We start from the raw sequence: 13,612 nt of genomic DNA, 5'->3' as shown, positions 1-13,612 counted from the left end.
GTAGCTCAGTCATTAAGTGTCTGCCTTTGGTTCACATCAGGATCCCGGGGTTCCCTGCTTTATGCTCCCTGCTTGGCGGGAGGCATGCTTCTCCCTTTCTCACTCTCCCTGCTTGTGTTCCCTCTCTCTCTGATACTCTTTCTGTCAATTAAATAAATAAATAAAAAGCTTAAAAAAAAAATGTTACTTGAACTTAACAGAGGAAATAACAAACTAAAATGAAACTTAAATAAGTGAACTCTAGATAAATATTTTATCAAAACCATAAATACTCATTCCTAAGAGTCTTCCAAAATAGCATTCTTCTCTTAAGGAAGACTATGAAAATATTTAAATATTTTGATAATAAGAAAATAGGGAAAAGTTCATCTAAAAGCAGAGTATCATTTTATTTTAAAGTCTTTTTTTAAAAAATTATTTCTTGAGGTGAAATTCACATAACTTAAAATTGAGTAAATAGTAGCATTTAGCACATTCACAGTGGTGCACAACCTCCACTTTTCTGTAGTTCCACACATTTCCATCACTCCAAAGTAAAACACCTTACCCTTTTAACAGTTTCTCCTCCTTCTGCCCTTTCCCCAGTCCCTGGTATGTGTCAACCTGCATTCTGTATTTGAATGTGTCATATGAATGGAATCTTACAATGTGTGACCTTTAAGTCTGGCTTCTTTCACTTGGCGTACTATTTTCAAGGTTCATCTGTGTTGTGGTGTGCGAGTACTTCATTACTTTTCATATTCAAATAATACTCCATTGTATATATATATAAACATTTGGTTTGCTTTCACCTTTTGGGTATTGTGAATAATGCTTCTATGAATTCATATTTACATATATTTCTTTGAATACTTGTTTTCAGTTTCTTTACATATATACCAGGAGTGAAATTTCTGTGTCATATTATAACTCTTTACGTTTTTGAGGGCCCACTCAATTTTTTACCATAGCAGCCTTGGCATTTGATATTCCCACAAGCGGTGCATGTGGTTCAGTTTTTTCCACATCTTGTCAGCACTTGTTATTTTCCTTCTTTTTCGATAATCAGAATGATTATTATGATCTTAAGATCATTGTGAATGCCTTTGAGCCAAATAACATCGTAGAGAAATAATTATATCCAATATTTATTGTGTAGCAATTAAACATCAATTCAGAATATCACTTAATTGTTTTAAACCTTCCAGCTTTAACCAACACATGGACATTGTTTTCCAGAATAAAAGATTTCTTACTTTTCTTCATTTTCTCAAAATCATTACTGTATTTTATTTCATATTTCTACCATGGTTTTTTGGGGTGTGTGTGTGTGTGTGTGTGTGTAAATAGTTCTTTGTTTTTAGCCACAGTTTTAAGATACCATGCTTTATGTTTAATTCTCATAGGAGAACTATGCTCTATTATTATGGATAGCACACCACAATTGTACTTCCAGGTTCCTACATCATAAAATAACATTTTTGTAAGGTTGTCTATCTTCTCTCTGAAGAAATATCTCACTTATCCTGGACTTTCTATTTTAGTATGAACCAGTGAACCAGAGTTTCCTTGGCCTTTTGCTGAAGTGTCAGTCTCAGATTTCTTGTTGTCGTATTACTGGATTAATTTTGGTATTGCTTGGATCTCATTGTCATGTTTATTCTTAAGTTCCTTTAAGTAAATATTCAAAAGGTTAAATGGTGAAAGTTGTATTTTCTGAGCTATACATTGTAGAATTTCTTTCTTTTTTTTTTTTAATGTTTTTCTTTTATTCTCACAGTTGATTGATCATTTAGCTGGGTATATATTCCTAGATTTAAAATAATTTTTCTCAAAACTCTGAAGATTTTGCTCAGTTTTCTGCCATCCCTTATTCCTTCTAAGAAATTTGAAACTAGTCTCACTTACTGAAAAATGTTCTAGGTGATATCACAGTGAAAACAAAATAGAAATTCTTAACTTCATTAAGCTTCAGTTTTAAGGCAGCAAAGTCCACAAGAAGCAAGATAAATATATTAAATATCTAGTAGGGTAGATGGTTGTGCTATGAAGGCAAATAAAGTAGGGAGTGGAGGATAGAGAGTTCAGAGTATAGGGAGAGGGATGGAAATTTTAAGTAGGGTTGTCAAAGAAAGCCTCTCAGAAAAGGTAACATTTTAGTAAAAATCTAAGCAGAGGGAACAAGAGGTGCAAAGGCCCTGATACTGGAATATTGCTTATGTGTTCAGGAAAAAAGTATGTTCATTGTGGCTGCAGCAAAGTGATGGGACAGCAGTAGGGATTAAATTATAGACATGACTGGGAATCTAGGTCTTGTAAGATGTTTATTTAGTTTTTATTTTGAATAATATGGAGAGCCATTGGTGAGTATCAGCTGGTTTATAGTTTAAAAGAATTACAGTTAATTTAAAATCAATTAAAATTTATTTTAAGAGAGCAAGGGCAGGAACAGCGATCATACAGAAGGTTAGATGAGAGATGATTGTGGTTTGAACAGGATTTGCTGATGGATTAGATTTGAATTACACAAGAGAGTGAGAAAGAGGAGTTGAGAATGACTGTAGTAATGTTTTGGTCTGAATAATAGAAAGTAGTGTTTCATTTGATGAAGAAGGGGAAGATTATGCAAGATGTACATTAAAGGGAGAAGGCTAAGAATTTGGTTTTGAACATGCCGAATTTGAGATGTTTATTAGATACCAAGTGGAAAGGTCAAGGAAAGAGATATACTAGTCCAGAGTTAAGGTAAGCGGTCTGGGATAACGTAGATAAGCCATGGAAATTGTCAGTTGTAGATGGTATTTTTAAAGGGGTAATATTGATGTAATCCAGTAAATACAGCTGGAGGCAATTGAACGTCCTGACTTTGGAGCATTTCTAAGTAACAGGGTTAAGGAAAGTAGAATTAGTAGAGAAGGCCAGGGGCAGAAAACTCTGGGGTAAGAGGAAAACTTACTTGGCTTTCAGAAAATCTGAAAGCTATTGAAGCTAAATGGTGTAAATATTTCAAGAAAGGGGGACTGATCATCTGTGACATGTTGCTGAAAGGTGAAGTTATGGGTGAGTTGTGATTTGACTGTTGGATTTAGCAATGAGAGGTCATTGGTGACTTTGAGAAGAATAGTTTTATTAAAGGACAAAATCTGATTGAAATGGGCTTAAGGGAGAGTGGAAGGAGAAACATGGCAGTTTAACAGGGAAGTTGAAGTTAAGAAAAAAAATTTTTTTTTTTTTTTTTAAAGTAGAGGAGAAGTAGCATACATCAATCAGTATTGAGATTTCCTCAATGACGAGGAATAACTGATGATACAAGAAAATGGAGAATGGCTGAAGCAATATGTAAAAGTGGAAAGGTTGGGCTTAGATAAGAGCATAGTTGGTCTGTCCTTAATAATAGAAAGGAAGGCAGAGATACATGCACAGATCCATGTTTAAAAATCTTCAGTCAAGCTTTGTACTGCTTTCAGGTTATGTGGCATAGAAGAGGCATCATGATGACTAGTTGCTTCACACTTCACTGGGATTATTCTGTTAATTCACCCTTTTGCGCTTTTTGTGTTAGCACTGTAGATGAGTGGTGGATTCCATTTTAGGAATTTTGTGTTAAAAATTTTTTGTTGTTAATGGAATTAAGACCCATTACAAGCATTTATTAAAGACCTCTTGAAGTTTTTGAAATGATATTTGTGTAAATATTTCTATAATATGTCCTAGAGAACCATCAAGCTACGTTAAGATCAGAAAGCTGAGCCATTGATTCTTTTCTCATACTAGCCTTAGGGAGTTTATGGTTCGTATGCACTTATCAGAAAAGTGATAAATTGCTTCATGTCCTAGATTGTTGGAACCAAGGGTGAAACTATGAATGTAAAAATCCATGAATGCCAAGGGTCTCCTGTGTCCCTTATGACTCATATTTCTCCCAGTCACTGCAGCTTAGGAGTATAGTCGATGAATATGGGATACAGTGATAGCATTATTTTAGTGTTTTCTTTCTGGTATAGCATGACTACTGGGATCACTAATGTGTTTCTGAGTTGCATAATGCTTTTCTTTCTACCTATTCTTTTCAAGTTTCCAGCTCTCTGTAGTGATGAAACTCCACTTCTGGCTCTAGTTATTGCTCATGATGTCTTGTGACATGATTTAAGCATCTTGTTCACTATGCTCAAATATTGTTGAGCTTAATTTAGTAAGGATAACAGGTAAGACAGGAGCAATTGTAAAATTTAAAAAAACAGCTTCCTTGTGCTTATGGTTCCCCATAGCATTGGGTGCTGCAGACCCTACCTTTTCCTAAAACCTGGTACTGGGTTCCTAGATCACTGGGCTGGTGAACATTTTGAGTAATATCACTTATATATTCATAAGACTACTTGTGCATCTACTGAGAGGCTGTTTGGTATACTGTCTGTCAGTGTACTTAGTACTCTGGGAGCACCTACTATTATGGATGTAATAGAAATAAGAAGACTTGTGCTTTTTTTTTTTTTTTAAAGGTTTTATTTATTCATTTGACAGACAGAGATCACAAGTAGGCAGAGAGGCAGGGAGAGAGAGAGAAAGGGAAGCAGGTTCCCTTCTGAGCAGATAGCCCAACGCAGGGCTCGATCCCAGGACCCTGAGATCATGACCTGAACCGAAGGCAGAGGCTTTAACCCACTGAGCCACCCAGGCACCCCGATGACTTGTGCTTCTTGAAACTATTTTGATTCCCTCTAAATGCAGGTTCTAGCTTATTGCCTTACCATTTAGGCAAGAATAAAAGTTCTCTTTTCTCTTGATGTGTACCCACATCACATCTTTGTCTAATATGTGAAATAAATCTATTAGTTTGTAATGAGGCTGCCAGTACTTCATGGGTTGACTGTGAGAAGATACTTCAGGGAAATCTTTTCATGGATGAATAGTTTATGTATCCTAGACCAGTCCTTCATTGTATTCTTAGCTGATTCCCTGTTATATAACTTTATCATTTAACATCATTTCATGTGTCTCCTTCCCTGGGCTTCATATGTATATTTGTCCAGTGGGTTGTGATTTTGTCACCTGGGACTTGGTTTCTGTGTTTAGGTTACTGATGTAAACCATTTGCAGTGACTTTCCCTTTATAAGCACAAACTTTTATGCAAAAATCCCAGCTATCTCATTTTGACACCCTTGTGTTCCTATGTAAGCTAATATCGATATCCGTCCTCAAACCTCTAATTCTATCCTAATAGTTTTTCTAAGTTAAATAAGATGAACCATTATCTCTATGTGGTTTTATGCTAGTGGCATATTTTGAGTAACACATAAAGATTGTTCTTAAATACTTTTCATTGAATTAAAAAACTTTAAGTGGGGAAGATCTTTGGGAACATTAGGGAGGTGAAAGGGTAATTCTCTGTTAATAGGCTCTAAAATGTCATCAGCTTTGAGAGTAGAACCAATCTGAATTCATCTATTTATTTGATCAACAGTTACTTATTAACTGTTTACTCTGTGGCAGGTAGTCTGCTGACTCTTAAATAAATATATCATTTTTTTAAAGATTTTATTTATTTATTTGACAGACAGAGACCACAAGTAGGCAGAGAGGCAGGCAGAGAGAGAGAGGAAGGGGGAAGCAGGCTCCCTGCTGAGCAGAGAGCCCGACGACACGGGGCTCGATCCCAGGACCCTGGGATCATGACCTGAGCTGAAGGCAGAGGCTTTAACCCACTGAGCCACCCAGGCGCCCATTAAATAAATATATCATTTTAAGATGTTTTTCTTTTTAAATTCGATGATGTAAGGAAAGTCAATTTTCTTTTTTTTGTTTGCTAAGTTTATTATGAATTTTTTAGGTTTTCGATATACATGTGCTGTACATAACTCTCACCTTTCAATAATGGAGAAACAGCCAACTCTAGATAAAACTGAAGTTTGGAAAATACAGAATCTGCTTCACATTCTGTTCCTCTTATTCACTTTTATGGACAGTGAAATTGACCAATAGTTTCAGCTCTACTTTGCAGTTCTGCTAGTCCTTTGTGGTAGCTGGTAGACTTGAAAGAAGCATCATGAATTGAAAGGGAGAAGTTATATGAACATATAATCAGACAAATAGACAATGGATCCTTTATAATTGAGAGGTGACTGTATTTCTACTTTACATAGAAATTTGAAGTTTTTACTCTAGGTATTCCCATTCAGGCATACTTTGTAGTTTGTAAATAGCTGACTCATTTAAAGAAAAGAAATCTTTAATTTATAATTATTGGACCATTTTGAAATTAACATTTTATTTATTGTTGAGACAAAATAAAGTTTTGGTTATTAGAAATATGTGTTCAGAATTTTATAAATGACATGAACTAATTTTGCCTCAACTTAAGAGTTACTTAATTTTTTCAATATGTAGTGAAATATTGGCTGGATATTTAGAAAGCCTAAATTACTTGGAATGTATTTGAAACCTCTCTTCTTATGTACTTCTGTTCAAAATGTTACTTATTTTTGGATCATTTATAGTATAGGCTTGAAGTTTGGAGTTTTACATTTTCAGCCTTATAAAGACTTACAAATATATTTATGTTAGTTCTATTGGAACTAAGTAATTTTATCCACATAATTGTCATTCAGCTGTAGCTGTCTGGAATAAAATTTCTTGAAATAGGTAGCCATTTTCCACATGAAATAACGATTTAAAAGTGTTTTTCATCTGATAGCATGTATTTTAATTTTTGTAAGTAGCACAGAGCAATTGAAGTATTTATGTAGCTAAGGGAGATTATCAGCTCAAGTTCAATAGTATGTTGTTGGACATTATTAAACTGAGGATATTTTATAATTTTTAAAAAATACTTTCATTATTATTTTTATAAAATACATGTGCTTTTGTTATATCTTATGTGTTCATCTAATTTCCTATTGTAGTTACCGATTAAAAGTGAATTGTGTACCAGTAGGGTTCTAAAACCTTGACATTATTTTAATCTGATAACAAATGGGTTTAAGTTCATGTTCTTTCGGTTGTTGGCAACAAATCTAAACCTGTATTTTTTGGATTTATGAGGATAAGTCCTGCTTTGGCAATCTTGTAGATCCTCCAGAGAATAGTTAAACAGTGATTAATCATTGTTTCTTCACTGAGTGTGCAGAAAAGAATGGAAAAGCTGCATTTCACACTTCTGAAGCAATTAATCCCCATGATCTTAGCCAGGTTTGTCTTGTAGATAAGTCGGGATACAAAACGGTACCTAATTTATCAATGTATGCATGCCATAAAGTATAAAACACACAATTTATTTCATATCATTTATAGTCAAATGTAAAAAAAGAGTGACTTTGCCATATCCAAGAGTGTTTCCTACATTACCTTCATATAAACTAAGTACCAGAGATTACAATGGGATTCCTGTTTATTGTGCACATCTGGTGCAGTCACTATGCATTTTCTCATTCACTTGCTGGCATTTTTAGTGATTGTGGCATAAATCACCTTGCTAATCAGAAACATAAGTGACGGGAAGTCATCTCCTTTTTTTGAACAATGGGAAAAAACATATGGCTTCTCAGACAGGACTTGGCTTTTATACTATTTATGTGGCATTATATTCTGTATTTAGAATTTCATATTAATTGCAGTGGTTTGATTGAAGGCATTGAATACCCAGGGTTTGTGGTCAAAGTGTTTGTTTTGTACCATTTCCATAACAATTAAACAGAAGAAGGTAAAATTAAATGCCTTGTATTAAATTTTTTTTTAATAAAAACTACTTTGGGAAGAGTTTTTAAGATTAAGGTGAGGTAAAGAATATGTATACTTTAAAATATGTGGATGTTTCTACAGGTACATAGATACAGTAATTATAAGTTGTAAGTTAATTTTTAATTATATCTATTTGAAAACACTGCATGGATTAGAGTAAAATTACTGTACTCTAAGCGCTAAACTGTAATTGACACTAGTTTGCTTTTCTAGTAGTGGTATTTCAAGATGTGTTACATTTTTAATGAATTATTGGTTATTAGAACCACTTCTGCATATACCCCAAGTGAAAGTAAAAGATGAAAAAACTTTCTAAAATGTGAGAAATTTGTATATGCAGACTTCAGAGAAAACCCTTAGTGAATTTGTTGCTATTTGTTACAGAATGCTTGCTGTAGATTTGAAGGTATTTTTCTTTTTCCTCAATAGTCACCTCTCAGAAGGTAGTACATATAATGACCTTTCATGTTTACTTGGTTTTATAATACTTAACTTCTTATCACTTACTATTTTCCATTTTCTCACTCTTGGGTAGCAAGGAAAGATTTATTTTGAATGTGTAAATTTCAAATGAAAATTTATTTGTTCAGAGAACCTTATGTCTTTAACAGTTTGTTTTCTATATTACATGTGACAATAAATTAGTGAGGCAATTTTTTTAACAAATATATCAGAGCCTATTTATTCGAGTGTGTGTTTATTTCCTTTGAAGTAGTCCCCTTGGGAAGATGTATACATAATCCATTAATCAAAGTATTTTAGGAATGCCTCTTTTTGAATTTTCTTCAGTGGAATTGATGTATAGCTGCCCCAAATGGATACTTTTCAGGGAGATAAGATTCATTTTGTGTATGTATGTGCTAGTATTTCTGTTTTTAAAAAAATCAATCAATCATAATAGCTTGTACCACAGCCTGTATATATCTTGTAGATAATTGGACACTATGAATAGAAATAGAGTTTTGAAAAACTGCCTGAATTTTAAATAAATGGTCATACTTACCATTTTATTTTAGACATCTTTTATGATATTGTCTCAAGGACCACCTGCAGTAGGAGTCCACAAATTGAATAAATGCAACCTAAGGAGAGACTTTTTTTTTTCCTGTTGTTCTTGCTTGTTTCAAAAATGCCACTATGAAGATTCTCTAAGATAAGTGTGCTATTTAAAAAAAATACATACTTACCATTGAATTGAGACTTTTTAGATTAAAATTATCCAGTCCTCAGAAATTACCTGAAATCTACTGCATACTGCCTCAATCCTTGTCCATTTTTATTTCCTTCCTGCCTTTAAAACTTCTTCCTCCTCGTTCCCCTGTTTTTTGTGTTTTTTAGATTGAGATGTATGTCTGTAAAGAACAATTTTAAAGTTGTACAGTTTTAAACACATAGAGGTTTCTTTTTTCCTTCACCAAAATATAAAAATCCTAGGAGGATAAGATGTTAAAATCTAAAAAATAGTAGTTTATGACATGGCTAAAAGTATCAGAGTAAATGAGGAAAAATAAAGATTTCTATTTTTAGTGAGTGAACACTTTGGAATTTGTTAGTAATGGAGTTTCGAAGAAAATTTTCTTATATAAAGTGCTTGGTGGGAAAAATATATTAACCTAAAGCATTTGCTTATTCATCATGTTTATAAAGCCAGGGATTTAATTTCTAAGTGTATGTCCTTTTTTGAATAGAATTGAACTACTAGTAATGTTGATATTTACTGTACATACTGTCTAAAATTTGCTTTTCAGAGATTTTAATTATTCTTTTTTACCTCTAGTCCTTTCTTTGTCTCATTTATATTCATACTTTGTTGGTACATACTACCCTCTAAAGTAGATTCTGAATTGAGTGTAGAATTTGCAAGAAAAGCTTTTGTTCTTTCCTGTGTTCTCATGACTTAAAGAAGGAATCCTTCCATTGTAGGGATAAATTTACTGGTAATTTGCAGCCAGGAGGATTATTACTTACAGCCCCTCTCTCTAGCCATCCCTTTCCTGCCTTGGTGTCTGTAAGTGTCTTTAGGAATGTTGACAGAGGCAGAATGCCTTCTGTTGGAAGTGCCGTGGGTCGGTGGTGTGACACTGTTGGCATAATCACACTAAAATTCAGATAAAAATGTTAATTTGTGAACTGTTTCTCAAAAGGGAGGCTTTTCTTTCTGAGTGAGAAAGCTGCATTGAGTGGCATATATAATTCAGAAATTTTAATATGAAATTTTTAATGGAGTATATTAAGTATGAGAAAAATGGACTATCCCTTCTTCCTCCTTGTTTTTTGGTGTTTGACTCTTCTGGGTAGGGTATTCCCAATGTGGATCTCAATTGTGTCTTCTCTAGGGGTTCTGTCATATATATGGAATATGGTGACCAACAGGAATGGTTTGCTGAAAGTCTTTACTGTGTAGGAACAAATGTGATTTTCTTTTTTTAAAGAAAAAATTAAAGAATAAAGAGCCAGACCTGGTGATACAGTATTAGTCATTAGAGAAGCAGCATTTTTGAATTCGACCTGTGGTCTGTTTTGTTTTGTTTTCTGGTCTAGTTCTCTTAGGCCTATGTCAGAGATGTGTGGAGATAGAGGGTTGGGTGTGCTGTAAGAAAAAAATAATTAGAATAGGAGGATAAGGGGGCGCCTGTGTGGCTCAGTCATTAAGCGTGTGTCTTCGGTTCAGGTTGTGATCCCAGGGCCCTGGGATTGAGCCCTGCATCAGGGTCCCTGCTCCGCAGGGAGCCTGCTTATCCCTCTCCCCCTGCTTGTGTTCCCTCTCTTGCTGTGTCTTTCTCTGTCAGATAAATAAAAATGAAATCTTAAAAAAAAAAAAACAAAACCCTCAACAGGAGGATAAGGAGAAGTATTGTAAGATGCTTGGGGGCAAGCAATACTGCTCCTCTACTTTCTAAGCTCAGAGACCAGTAGAAAGGCATTCTTTCTCCTCCATTGCCATAATCCAGAGTCACTGGTATTTGACAGACTGCGTTGTGCCACAGTGTTAGAAAAGTATGGGGCACCATGCGTGACTGCAGTGCTACTTGACAGAAGGATTGTTATAGCAAAGGGGATGCAGGGCTCTGGGAGAGTGGGTGTATGCTGAAGAAGCTGCGGTGGTCTCTGTTAGTGACAGTGGCGACCCATAGTCAATAGTGCAGAGCCAAGGCAGTACGTCCTGGATGGAAGGAACAGATGAGGCCCACTCATCTGTTTGGAGGGAATGGAGTCACCAGACCTCAGATACCACACAGGCACAAAGAGGGGTGAGATGATAATGTGCCATGATGGTAAGTGACTGCTAGCTGATTGGTCTTGTTTGTGAATACATAGGAGATACTTGAGGATGACTCTTTGAAATGTTCTGGGGGACAGCTTATAGGACTCTGGTACCCTGCCCTGTAGGTTATTAGAATTCTCTCGAGAAACAGATCCAATAGGAGATACACATATAAAACAGATATTGGCTCCTATGGTTGTGGAAGCTAAGAAGTCCCACAATATGCCCTCCGCAAGCTGCAGAACCAGGAAAGCCTGTGGTGTAATTCATTCGGAGTCTAAGGGCCTGAAAATTGAGGTGACAGAAGTGGGGACGGGAAAGATCATCAAGTCCTGTCTGAGTCTAAGTATCTGAGCTGAAGCTGAGACTGCGATTTGCCCTTCATCCTCTTTTGTTCTTTTCAGGTCCTCACTCTGTTGGATGAAGCCCACCCACTTTGATGAGGGCATCTTTCTTACTCAGTCTGATTCAAATGCTAATGTCTTGGAGACACTCTACCAGACACACCCACAAATAACATTTTACCAGCCATCTTAGCACTCTTTAGCTCCATCAACTTGACATATAATATTAATCATCACAGAGATGAAGGTGAGAACCAGCAAGTATAAGTTTCATAAATTCACAAATTTATGGGAGTACTAAGGATCTTTTTTTTAACCTTTCTTTTCTTTCTCCTTTCCTTTTCCTTCTTTCTTTCCTCCCCCCTCCCTTCTTCCCTCCCTCCTGCCCTCTTTCTTTCTTCCTTTCCTCCTTTCCTTTTTCCTTTCCTTACCTTTCCTTTCCTTTTTCCTTTTTTCTTTTTTCTTCTCTCTTTCTTTCCCTCTCTTTCTCTTTCTCTCTCCCTCTCCCCCCTCTTTTCCTCTCTCCCTTTCTCCTTCCTTCCTTTCTTCCTTCCCACAAAACTTTTTGCTTAACTACCTGTGGTGGCAAAAAGTATTCTAGGTGTTGGATCAATCAAGTTAAAGTACAGTTCTTTTCCTTAGAAGCTTGCACTTTATAGGACAGAGAATGGCATTTGAGAGAATTAACATCTAGTTGGGGGTGGGCAGGGAAAATTTTGCCCATTAGAGATGCCTTGTGTTGGGCATAATGGTCCTCCTCTAGCATCCTTCTCTGGGGTGAGTATGGCCTTGGCTTGAACACTGCTGTGAATCTTGAAGATATGACAGCTGGAAATTGTAGTGAACTGCACTCCTCACAGCAGTTTCTCTGAATGGTGCACTTCGTGGGCTGTTACAGTGGATGTGGGAGTCAGTTGGTGAGAAATACAAGTAATTCCTGCTCGTCCATTATTTCCTCTGCTTTCAGCAAATGGATTGTAGAGTCAAAGAAGCTGACTGAAATTGAGTAAGTGTTGGAAAGATTGCAGGAAAAGATAACAGCTGATAGATACAGAACAAAGACATACATTGATAAACCAACCATTAGTTGAGATAGTTGTAGCTCATGTAGTCAAGGATTGATGAGGAAGGAAGTGAAACTAGAAGGTCAATAAGGGATTGAAATTAAATGAAGTCAACAACTAGATGTTTCAGTGAGTTTGAAAGCACTTGTACTGAGTGAGGGAGTAAGAGGAAATTGTGATAATAAGGTATATATTAGTTTAAGATTAATAGCCAAACTCTAGGAAATTCTGATACTTTGAAATCCTGTCTTGTGAATTGGGAATAAAATTTAACAGCAGAAGGTGACAATTATATGTATACATCATAGAATCATAACCACAAATACCATCTAAAATTACAAAGATAAAATAATTTTAGTAGTGTAACTTTTCTGCAAAGTAAAGTTTCTGAGCCACTCATATATCCAGTTTCTTGATTGAATAAATGTATTCATTTATCAGGGAGTGCAGGGTTTTGTTTTGTTTTTCTCTAAGAACTAGTTTTTCTGTGGGTTATTTTTTTCAATTTGTGTCATAGCCCAAGAAAATATCTCAGTATTTTTTTCCTCATAAGAAAAGCAGGTAGGTTCTCTTCTCAAGAGTTTGTGGCTTTATAATTGATAGAAAAAATAGAAAAATGAAAAACATTCAAAGCATGTATAGCCAAACATTTCTTGAACTGAAAGAAATAAAGGTAAGATAACGATTTTGAATACATAAAAACTTCAGCAGTTCTCCCTTTGTAGAAGGGAATTGGGAGTTGCAACAAATAATTCAGACAATTAAAATAAAAAGATTTATTGTTAGGAGAGGGTTGGATGAAATGATAGTATAAAGCAAGTATACAAAAATGTAATTGAAGATTCTAGGTGGTTGTTCACTGTAAAATTCTTTTTCCTTTTCTGTGTATTCAACAATATTTGTAATGTTGAAAAAGTAATACAGTATTTGCAAATTTGAAATGCATAAAAATGATAGTCTGATGGATAGAATGATAAGTATGTGATATGTATAATAAAATGTCAGTTATAGGATCTAGATGGTGGATAAAGAATGTTCACTCTAACATTATTGCAACTTTTCTGAATGTTCAGAAATTTTCAGAATAAAATGTGTCATAAACAATGTTTTGTCATTAGAGGTCTGAGTTCTTGTGTGTGACCTTAGGCAAGATAATCAGTCTCTGAGCTAGTTTCCTCTTCTGTAACATGGGCATAATATATAATTTGTAGATAGTTTTGGGAAT

The 13,612-nt window shown here is 35.1% G+C and overlaps 1 protein-coding gene across 3 annotated transcripts in view; it reads left to right on the top strand.

The window, feature by feature from the left end:
* TBC1D5 (TBC1 domain family member 5) overlaps positions 1-13,612 on the top strand; it is a 543,265-nt gene that overhangs the window by 149,917 nt on the left and 379,736 nt on the right. The window contains exon 1 of one of the 3 annotated variants that reach the window (XM_080807879.1): positions 11,497-11,570. The exons of the other annotated variants lie outside the window; for them this stretch is intronic. The gene's annotated coding sequence lies outside the window, so the exon portion shown is untranslated. Of the gene's footprint in view, positions 1-11,496; positions 11,571-13,612 lie in introns of those variants that run through there. 3 annotated transcript variants of the gene reach the window in all.

This window comes from Martes martes (genome assembly GCF_963455335.1).
Source record: "Martes martes genome assembly, chromosome: 1".
Lineage (NCBI taxonomy): Eukaryota > Metazoa > Chordata > Mammalia > Carnivora > Mustelidae > Martes > Martes martes.
The sequence above is the reverse complement of the archived record's forward strand: the minus strand, read 5'-3'. Positions and strand labels throughout refer to the sequence as shown.